Below are 10850 nucleotides of genomic sequence, written 5' to 3' on the forward strand. Positions count from 1 at the left end.
GATCGTCCTCAAAACTCGCCAATATCTTGAATTTCATCAATCTGACGCAAAACCTGCATTCAGATGATCGAATGGTATTATATTCAGCTTTTATTTTATAGAAAAAGATTTTAAATTGGTTGAACAAAAAGGAAGATATTTAAATTTTATTAAATTACATATTTTAAATAGCTGTAAAACTCGATATTGAGCTAAAACTTAAAAACTGTTCTACTTTAAATTTTTTGAAGCACAGTTTCGAAATCAGCGCTAAATTATGCTTCAAAAATTTTGGTCGTTGACAGAAGTTCACGACTTTCGTTTCATTTTGTAAACTAGTGTAATCTGTAAGATTTTGTTTAGTAACTTACTAGAAATTCGCCGAATGAATTACAAAACTAAATATTAAATTAATAAACCAATCAAATTCCGTAGAAAATAAGTTTCCAGATGAGTGTTGAAGTTATTCCTAAAATAATTATCAAAGGATTTTTCAACCAAATTGTCAAAAGAAAACAGCGGAAAGTTGCAGATGAAATTTCTAAAGAAATTTCCGTAGACATAAAAATCTGAATAAGTTCGCAAAGCCATTGTTGAGGATTAATTAAAGAAGTTTCCAAATGAATTGTCTAACAATTTCTCGAAAGAAATCCCGCAGACATTTTTAACTTGATTTTTTTACGAAAGGAATAGCGAACTCAATTTTCGACACAAAAACTGAGACAGTTTTCAAAAGAATTACCAAAGAAATTTTCTAAGAATAACGAATTATGAAATCAGAAAAAAAATTGCTCAATGAATTCCCCATGGAGTTTTCAAAGAACATGTGCAGAGTAATAGCTGAAGGGATTAAAATATTCCTGAACGAATTGCTGCACGGATTTTCAAAATAATTACTGAACAAGATTCAGAGAAAAATACGAAGAAATACTTCAGATATTTCAGAAAAAAGGCATAAATTTCTTCAAGAATTCTCACAGAAACTCCTCCAAGGAATTCTGCTGGTATTCTTTTAATAAATCCTTTAGGTATTCTTCTTTGGTTTCCATCAGGATTTTTTCTATTGATAACTTTAAATATTTTTTTAGTGATAACACCAGTTTCGTTTGGATTCCCTTCACGAACCTTCTTAAAATGTTTCATTTATGCGTGACTGAAGGAATTTCTTCAGTAATATGTATTAACAAGAATTCCAAAAAAAGTTTCTTTAAGATTTCCATAAACGATTCCTTTGGGGCCCCACATAATCACTTCAGCAATTTTCCAGAGATATCCTTTAAGAATAACTTCAAGATTTTTTTTAAGAATTTTTTTCAAGAAATCCTTTTGCAAACGATTTTTTTTATTTATTTTATTTTTTTTTTATTTGTATTAACGAGATTTTCAGATTATTTTTTTTATCCTTGTTAAAATACACAGAAATAAAAAGATAATAAGGGTTATTTTTGAAGTCCTTTTAATGATTTTTTACGAATTTGTTAAAGTATTTCGTTTGTTATACTCGCAGAAATTCCTCCAATAGTTGCTGTAGGAAATCGTCCAAAGGCTCCTTAGACATTTTTTTAAAAATCCTTTTTGACAATTCTTTTAAGAATCCTTACGGAAAGTCCAGTGAAGATTGATTATTTTTCTCCAAGGATTTTTTAAGCTACGTTACAAAGATTATTTAGGGATTTCTCAAATTTTCCCTTCAGATAACGCTTCAAAGATGAACACATTCATCCCCAAAGGATTCCTGTTTCCTCAGGAGTCCCACAGAAAATCCTCCAAGGAAATATATAGCAATTCTTTTGGAGATTATTTTTTTTATTTGCTCAAAAAAATTTGAGAGGAATTCTTTGAGGAGTCCGCCATTGATTTAAAATCAAAACGATCAAACGATCAAATCTGACTATACATGTCAATGGTTGCTACTCCGTGATTGATCTGAGCTGGTACCAATTGCACTGAGATCCAAATGAATAAGGGCTGGGACACTCCACTTATTCTCAAAGTGCAATTCTAGCAGCTCATACATTTTGGATCAATAACGGCGCCGGCCACGTCCTTATAGTCAGTTGGGAAGGGGAAGGAATGTTAGAGTGTGCTGGTTGTTGCTACTAAAGACCGAGATCACCTCTGCTTCCCCACAACCAGCACGGACTGGGGTATTTGTTAGACTGAAAGGATGGTAGATCTGGGAGTCACCGTTGGGTCGGTGATGCGATCCATGGATATGGGGTTATTTATAGTGTTCGTAAGGTGATAGATTGTGTGGTGAATGAGGTGAATAAGGTCAAGCGGCACAGCACGCTTTGGTTGCATAACTTGTAGGCGTTATATACACTGTGCTGTGTGAGTGGAAATTGGAAGGGAGGGAAACGACTTTTTTCCAATTCGTTTCTGGTTCTAGCGATGGCTATGAACATATGAATATACATGAGTTGTATATGTAGAGAAGAGAGAGAGAGGAAGTGGATAGAAAGATACAAAGTAGGATGAAAGGGACGGGCCAGGGATTGAACCCATGACCTTCTGCATTTTTTTTTTTTTCCTTCTAAACCATAGGGGGATAAATCTGCTCATCAGACACCCTAACAGGAAGGTTAGGGTAGTGTGGGGATGAGGCCGTCTTCTACAATGCCGGTAGAAGCCAGGACTACTCTCTCCTCGACCCACTAAAACACATTCCTATGGTCGCCAAACCCTAAGTCTCTCCGGAACCACCAAGAAGGTATTGCTTCAGAGAGGGGCTAGTGCATATCGCACCCTCAAGGTTAGCTGCCGTAGCCTAGCAGCAACGAACATCGATGACTCGCACTGGAGAGTCCATCACGGTAGCATGCTGGCGCTTAGCCAGTTTCCCGAGTGGTCCTCGCCACTCCCTTTGTCCTCGGAAGGCGGGCAGGGTCAACCCCGCCCGCGCCCTACTGCTGAGCGGACATCAAGAACTGATGCCCACGTGCAACCCGATCTGACCTGCCCGCAAAGGAAGGGTATCACTACCCTTCAGGCCCTATCAGATGCACCCGTAGGTTGCAGACAGCAGGGTCTCACCTACCCCGACCCTTGCCGGGGACCCCTTTCCAACCGCGGGCTCAGATCCAACCCAGTAGACCGACGCCACGACAGCACCGCTACCGGGACTTCCTCTCCGCGGCCACTTAATCGCTGTAAGGGTCGATCTCGACCGCAGGGCACCGGTATGACCTACGAAGCCGACTTCGAACCCCTGGACCACCTCTTGTACTGCATCTGGACTAGCCATTCTCCGAGTCCACGCGCCACCTCCTCTGTAGCTCCCAGACGATATGGGTGATTGCCGTTGAAACGGCATTCCAGCTAATCTCATCCCTACACATTCTCTGGACCAAGTTGTCCGGAGTTGTGTCCTCCCCGCATGTGGCAAGCATGCGGTCACGCATTGTGCGAAAACGCGGGCACACGAACAACACGTGTTCCGCCGTTTCCTCTAAACCATTGCACACTGGGCATTCGGGAGAATCCGCATGCCCGAAACGGTGTAGATACTGTCGGAAGCAACCATGCCCTGTAAGGACCTGTGTCAGGTGGAATGAAACTTCCCCATGGCGCCTATTAATCCAACTATCTACCCTCGGTATCAACCTATGGGTCCACCTTCCTTTGGTGGAACTGTCCCACGCGCGCTGCCATTTGACCATAGAGGCCATCCTGACAGTTTTGCGTATGCCTCTTGTGCCGCGCATTTCGAAGCACTCCATGTCCTCACTGATAAGAATGCTGATAGGCACCATACCAGTAATGACACAGAGAGCGTCGTGTGACACGGTACGATACGCGCTTGCAACCCTCAGACACATAAGCCTGTAAGTACTTTCCAGCTTCCGTCGGTAGCATTCAGTACTTAGCGCGGTACCCCACGCCGGGCCGCCATACCTAAGTATGGACGTAGCAACACTAGCCAGAAGCTTGCGCTTACTGGCGTACACCGCTGAGCTATTGGACATCATCCGGGACAGTGCCCCAATAGCTGTGGAGGCTCTTTTACAGGCATAATCGACGTGGCTACCGAAGGTAAGCTTATCGTCGATCATCACGCCCAAGTGCTTGACAGAGCGCTTCGACAGGATAGTGCACTCTCCTACACTGATCTCCGTCTGCTGCGCCGACTGCATGTTGTTAACAACCGTCACCTCTGTCTTGTGGTGAGCCAGCTCCAGTTTTCTGGACCGCATCCACGCCTCCACAACCTTGATCGAGTGGTCGGTAGTCAACTTCACCTCCTCGATCGTTTCACCGTAGACTTCGAGCGTAATATCGTCGGCAAATCCGACAATCACCACTCCCACTGGGTACTCTAACCTCAACACCTCGTCGTACATGACATTCCATAACACCGGACCCAGGATGGAACCTTGCGGGACTCCTGAGGTTATGTGAAAGCACTTCCGACCCACCTCCGTGTCGTATACTAGTACGCGATTCTGGAAGTAGCTTCCGAGAATCTTGTACAAGTACTCCGGTATCCCCAGACGCAAGAGCGCATCGGCAATAGCAGCCCAACTGGCGCTATTAAATGCATTCCTTACATCCAGAGTCACTACCCCGCAGAAGCGAATTCCCCTCCTCTTAGGCTCGAGTGCTTTCTCGGCGGTTTTTGTAACCGACAAGATAGCGTCTACGGTGGACCTCCCCTTCCGGAAGCCATACTGGTTGCTCGAGAGACCATTTACGCCCTCAGTGAACTTCAACATTCTATTGAGGATGATCTTTTCGAGCACCTTCCCCGCCGTGTCAATCAAGCATATTGGTCTATATGCCGACGGGTCTCCGGGTGGTTTCCCCGCCTTTGGCAATAGTACCAGGCTCTGCCTCTTCCAAGCTTCTGGGAAAACTCCCTCGTCCAGGCATTTCTGCATAGCAGACCTGAACATCTCAGGAGCTTCTGCAATAGCTACTTTTAAGGCCAGGTTCGGAACTCCGTCCGGACCTGGGGCCTTACCTACGCTAAGGGACTTAGCTATCCCCGCAAGTTCCACATCGGTGACCCTTTCCTCATCGCCAGCCCCAGTCCCCGGCTGTCCTACGAAAGGAGGCCAAGGACTAGGATCATGACGCGGAAAAAGTCCTCCAATGATCCCCTCCAACATCTCTGGAGATTGCTCTGTAGGAGCCATCACACCTCTCGTCTTGGCCATAACGATCCTGTAGGCATCACCCCACGGGGTCGTATTGGCACTCTGACAACCTTCTGCATATGAATCAGAAGCGGTAGCCACTAGACCACCAAGCCCGTTCATTTGAGGAGTCCGCCATTGATTTATTTGAGAAATAATCTAGGCATTTTCTCACTAATTCTTCCAAAAATCCCTTTGCTTTCAAAATTTCTTCAGGAATCCTTTACGTAAATTCTCAAAGTATTCCTAGTACTTCTAGTACGATTTCACAGTACTGTAGTAATCCTTCAAGAATGTCATCAAAGATACCGTCAAAATCAACCCAATGATTCTTTCCGAATACATCTTGGAATTCATCTAGATGATTCTCTAAAGATTCCCTTAGAAATTCCTCCAAAAATTCGTCCCAAAATTTCTGTAAACATTTCTACAATTTCGGGAATGCCTCCAAAATTCTTTTAGAAAATCTCCCAAAGATCCATTCAGGTATGTCTCCAAACATGATCTCCGAAAGTCATGAAAGATATTTTCCATGAGGAAATCCTGCAAGATCTCTAAAGGAATCCATTCCAAAAACTCTTTATAATCACGAAAGGGCCCCTACATACCTATCACCAGATCTACAAGTATTGAACTTATACTTATAGTTAACCTTCGCTATTTAAAGATTTTTATTCAAACTAGTATTAAAAACTATTTCTGATTTGAAGGCCCCCTGAATTCGGGGGCCCGGTGCGGACCGCACGCTCCGCACCCCCCTTGCTACGCTACTGTCGCCACACATCATTCTCCTGCACACCGCCGAAGATCGTCCTTAGTACTGTCGTATGCCGCTTTGAAGTCGATGAACAGGTGATGCGTTGGGGCCTGGTATTCACGGCATTTGACGGCTTGACGATTTACCACAAACTCAAGATGATGAATCTTGAATAGCACTTTGTACTAAGTTTGTAGGCAACATTGAAAATGGTGATCGTCCTGAATTTTTCACCAGTGCATGGGGATGGGCCCATGGAGTCACAGCTAGAAAAACGTGAATATCCAGCATATCCATGGGGGGGGGGGGGGTGACTGTTTCGTTTCCCGGTCGGTTCAGGAACTTTGTCCCAGTTGGGACGTTAAGTCAAGAAGAAAACAAATTGCAATACGCATAACTACAACAGCGGCATACATGGCAAGTGCATTTTAAAAATAACACGTAAAATTGACTTATTCTTCAATGATCAATGCACAAACACTCTCCTCTGACAAATCGATTATTTACAGTTGATCATCGAATTCCCCGTATTTCAAGAGTAATAGGGTACCAAGATGATGCACAAATCGTTTGATTGTGACACGCTTTGTTATTGGATGGATACCCAACAACGAATCGAAGGTCGTCGTAATAGAAGTATGGAATGCGGTGTAGAGCGGATGCATGGTTACCGGCAGTCGGAACTGGATGTATGCACCACTACTGTACTGCAATGGTTGACGGGTTGCAACCGTTGGTTGTTGTTGCTGTAACAAACAAACGAAGAACATCAAGATAAAGCGAAAGCTCGTTCGTCTTCATCTGGTTCGAGCGCGAAGCGGGTCTCGGTGGGAGACTTCAGTCAGGATGGTGCATTTTCATCGAGTTTGAATGACTGTGCTGCTGGGCTTCACATCGCATGAAGTGGGTGTTTGGAATATTCTTTGGCTGGTCGTGCGAGAAAGAAATTGTGAACAAAAGTTTCCCTGCATAAGAATGGATTTTGTGTCACATTTTTAATGGTACCGGTTGATTTGAAATTTTTTTATCGCAAAGTATACAAAACGCAACAAAAGTGGATACCTATAAACTACAGTATCATTGAAAAAGTTGTCTAATTCTCTGAGGTCTGAGGACACATTGCTTCTTGTATTTTTTCATTCGTTTTCGAAGAATATTGTTTACATTCTGTAGACGTTCAAGCTGTGTAATAAATTGAAAACTACAGATGGGTGAGAGTTACATAGATCAGAAGCACAAATGGACAAAGAGGATTCCAATTAGCCGAGACGCTAGAACAAAAAAAAAAGAATTTAAATATGCTGCAGTGGGTTAGCCAAAAATACTAGAGTAATACATCATATCCGTTATCCTATCATTAAAATACGACCCCCAAAATAACTGCACGGTGCTAAGTCCATCGACACCTGACCTAGGACTAGGAGCATCAGCCAGCAAACATCCTGCCCTTGCCCGGAGAGAGAGAAACCAGCAAGCAAGACCAGCGCACAGTGTACAAATTCGAGCAAAAAAATGGACGCAATTCAGTTACAGTCGCTAAGCAATCGACAGATACCCATTCCTAAGCAAAAAACTCCAGGGAATCGAATGGTGCCAACCCCTTTCCTGAAAAACATCGCCAAGTGACTCATTTTGGCCATTTTTCCCTAAATTTGTCAGAAATATTTGAATATATCAAACTTAAATCCAAAAAGTTGGGAGGAACCCTGAATATTTTTTAAAAACTTCATGTTGCAATGTTAGACAACTTAGTTTAGTAAATGTTTTTCACTTTTGATCCAAATAGGTGTCTAATTTTGTGCAATATCCCCTATAAAATGAGAATATTTGAGAATTTCGGACGAATTTGACCAAAAAACCATGAAAACTCGTTAAAAAATTATGCTGCTGCATGGAGAAACGCCAAACGGGTTGTGTCTTGTCCATCACATTCGGAGATGATGTCCCATTCCGTCCAATATCCCCTATAAATAAGGAATATTTGATAAATTCGAATGAATTTCAATAAAAATCATGCAAAGTCATTCAAAAGTCTTGCTACTTAACGGTAAACCCCCAAACGAATCGTGTCTTGTCCATCACATTTAGAGATGATGTCCCATTTTGTCCAATACCCCCCATAAATAAAGAATATTTGAGAATTTCAGACGAATTATAATAAAAAACCATGCAAAGTCGTTCAAAAGTCGTGATACTAAATGGAGAAACCCCAAACAGGTCGTCTCTTGTCCATCACATTCAATGATGTTGTTTCATTTTATCTAATATTCCTTATAAATTAGGAATATTTAAGAATTTCAGATGAATTTAATCAAAAAACCGTGTAAAGTCATTCAAAAGTCGTGCTACTTAATGGTAAAACCCCAAACAGATCATCTCTTGTTAATTATGTTCAGAAATGATGTCTCATTCTGTCATTTTCCCCCACAAATAAAAAAACACATAATAATATTCAAAAACTAAAAATTTCAGACTTTTGAGCAAAGTCGTTCTTTTTTATTGAAATTCATCTGACATTCTTAAATATTCTTAATTTATTGGGGATACTGGACAAAATGAGACAACATCACTGAATGCGATGGACAAGAGATGATCTGTTTAGGGTTTCTCCATTCAGTATCACGACTTTTGAATGGCTTTGCATTGGTTTTTGTTGAAATTAATTCAAAATTCTCAAATTCTCCTTATTTATAGGGGATATTGTACGAAATGGGACATCATCTCTGAATGTTTTTTTAACGAGTTTGCAAGGTTTTTCGTTCAAATTCATCCGAAATTTTCAAATATTCACATTTTATAGGGGATAATGGACAAAATGAGACACTTATTGTGATCAAAAGTGAAAAAAAAATTAGTAAACCAAGTTGTCTAACATTGCTACATAAAGTTTTTTGAAATATTCAGGGTTCCTCCCAACTTTTTGGATTTAAGTTTGATATGTTCAAATACTTCTGACAAATTTAGGGGAAAATGGCCAAAATGAGACATTTGGCGATGTTTTTCAGGAAAGGGGTTGGCACCATTCGATTCCCCGGAGTTTTTTGCTTAGGAATGGGTATCTGTCGGTTGCTTAGCGACTGGAACTGAATTGCGTCCATTTTTTTGCTCGAATTTGTACACTGTGCAGCGCTAGCGCACCAGAAAAGCGATAATAATTTTTTTAATTAAATTATCAAACTGCTGTTAATTACGTTATTTTCGCTGCGAGTTAAACATCAATTAAGTCAGTTTACATTTTTCGCGTGCGCGCGTAAACCGTGGCCCGGATGCTTCCTTACTTACTGGTGCTAGTAGGTAGCAGCCAGTGCCAGCGGCAGAGCACAGTCTGAGCCACGACGGCAGGAGCTTCTGGGATGTTTAAAAGCCACTACTGACTGGTCGTATAATATAGTGTTTATGATAATTGTGCGAACGTTTTGTTTTTACCAGAAAGTTTCACATTGAGGAACATCACAATGAACACCTTAAACACTGTCCACGTTCATCTTTTGCAGATCAATTAGGTTTAAAAGTAGAAAAATGAGAAAACTAACCATTATTATATTTTCCAAATACTTTTTTTTGACTAGTGAGACGAGTAAAAACCAAAAATGTTTTTTTTTTCACTGTTTTTGCAGTGCATCCTGTGTTTTTTTCTTTTAATTTTTCTATTAATCACCTATGAACGTAAAATTGAGCATTAGGGAATTTTTTTTATTACCGTACGGGTTTGGGCCGAAGGGTCTCAGATTTTCATGAAACTTTTTCTACAGGCAGGGTTCATGCATATATGAATAAAAAATTTGAGAAAAAATCAGGGCCGCCTTCCGGAAAACTCAGGCAATTTTTTTTTTGTTTTCCTCTGGCACTACTTACTTTGGAAAATAATAACTTAAGAACGAGGGCAACGTAGAAACAAAGTTTTTAAAAGCAAATTTTCTCAGGAATAAAAAAAAATTTAACTGGAAAAAGTTTTCACCAAAATTTTTCACAGTTGAGAAAATTCGTAAAGAGAAGCCGGAAATACTATGTCCGAACTCGTTTAAAATTTTCAAAACAATATTTTTGAGAAGGTAATTTCATAAGCTTTATTCACTGACATTTTTTGAAAGCACTTTTTTCATTTTTGAGTTATGGCCAGTTTCGTAAAAAATGTCCAAATGTGCCATATAAGTCTTTTCTTTGAAAAATCATAACTCAAGGACGAGATCTTAGAAACAAAGCAAATGGAAGCAATAGGCTTATATGGTCATCTTTCTTGGCCATAACTCAGGAACGAAAGGAATTGCATTCCAAAAATTTCAGCGATTGAAACTCATGAAATTACCTTCTAAAATTTTTTTTTTAATTTTTCGCGTGGTTGTGCACAGTTTTTTTCGGCTTTTCTTTATGAACTTTATCAACGGTGAAAAATCTTGTGGAAAACTTTTTCCACTTCGTATTTTTTTTGATTCCTGAGAAAATTTGCTCTCATTTTCTTAAAAAAAAAACTTTGTTTCTACGATGCTTTGTCCTTGAGTTATGATTTTTCAAAAAAAAAAAGGCTTATGTGGCATATTTGGACATTTTTTTTTTCTCAAAATTAGCTGTAACTCAAAAGCGAAAAAAGTGCATTCTAAAAATTTCAGCAAATAAAGCTTATGAAATGACCTTCTCAAAAATATTCAGAATCTGCTGTAGAATTTCCTTCGAAATTTTTGTGAGAGAATCCTTCTAAAATTTCTTCAAAAATTCCGCAGGAAATGATTTTGTGGGTTTCCTTCAAGAATTTATCCAGAGATTCCTCCAGATATTCCTCCAAGAAATCCTCCAGGGATTCTTTCAGTATTCCACTAAGGATTCCTTCAGGAAATTCTTCAAGAAATCTTCCAGAAATTCCATTAAGGATTCCTCCAGAAATACCTGCAGGGATTTCTCCACAGTTTCCTCCAGAAATTCCTCCAGAGATTCAACCAGGAATACCTCCAGGGATTCCTACAGAAATTGCTTCAACGATT

The 10850-nt window shown here is 40.4% G+C and overlaps 1 long non-coding RNA gene across 1 annotated transcript; it reads right to left on the reverse strand.

The window, feature by feature from the left end:
* Nucleotides 1–1860: 1860 nt before the first annotated feature.
* LOC134291247 (uncharacterized) lies at nt 1861–5238 on the reverse strand. The gene is made up of 2 exons (XR_009998994.1): nt 5189–5238; nt 1861–2490 (listed from the first exon to the last, which is right to left on the reverse strand). It is a non-coding gene; the product is annotated as an uncharacterized LOC134291247 (long non-coding RNA).
* Nucleotides 5239–10850: the final 5612 nt, after the last annotated feature.

This window comes from Aedes albopictus, chromosome 3, assembly GCF_035046485.1.
Source record: "Aedes albopictus strain Foshan chromosome 3, AalbF5, whole genome shotgun sequence".
NCBI lineage: Eukaryota > Metazoa > Arthropoda > Insecta > Diptera > Culicidae > Aedes > Aedes albopictus.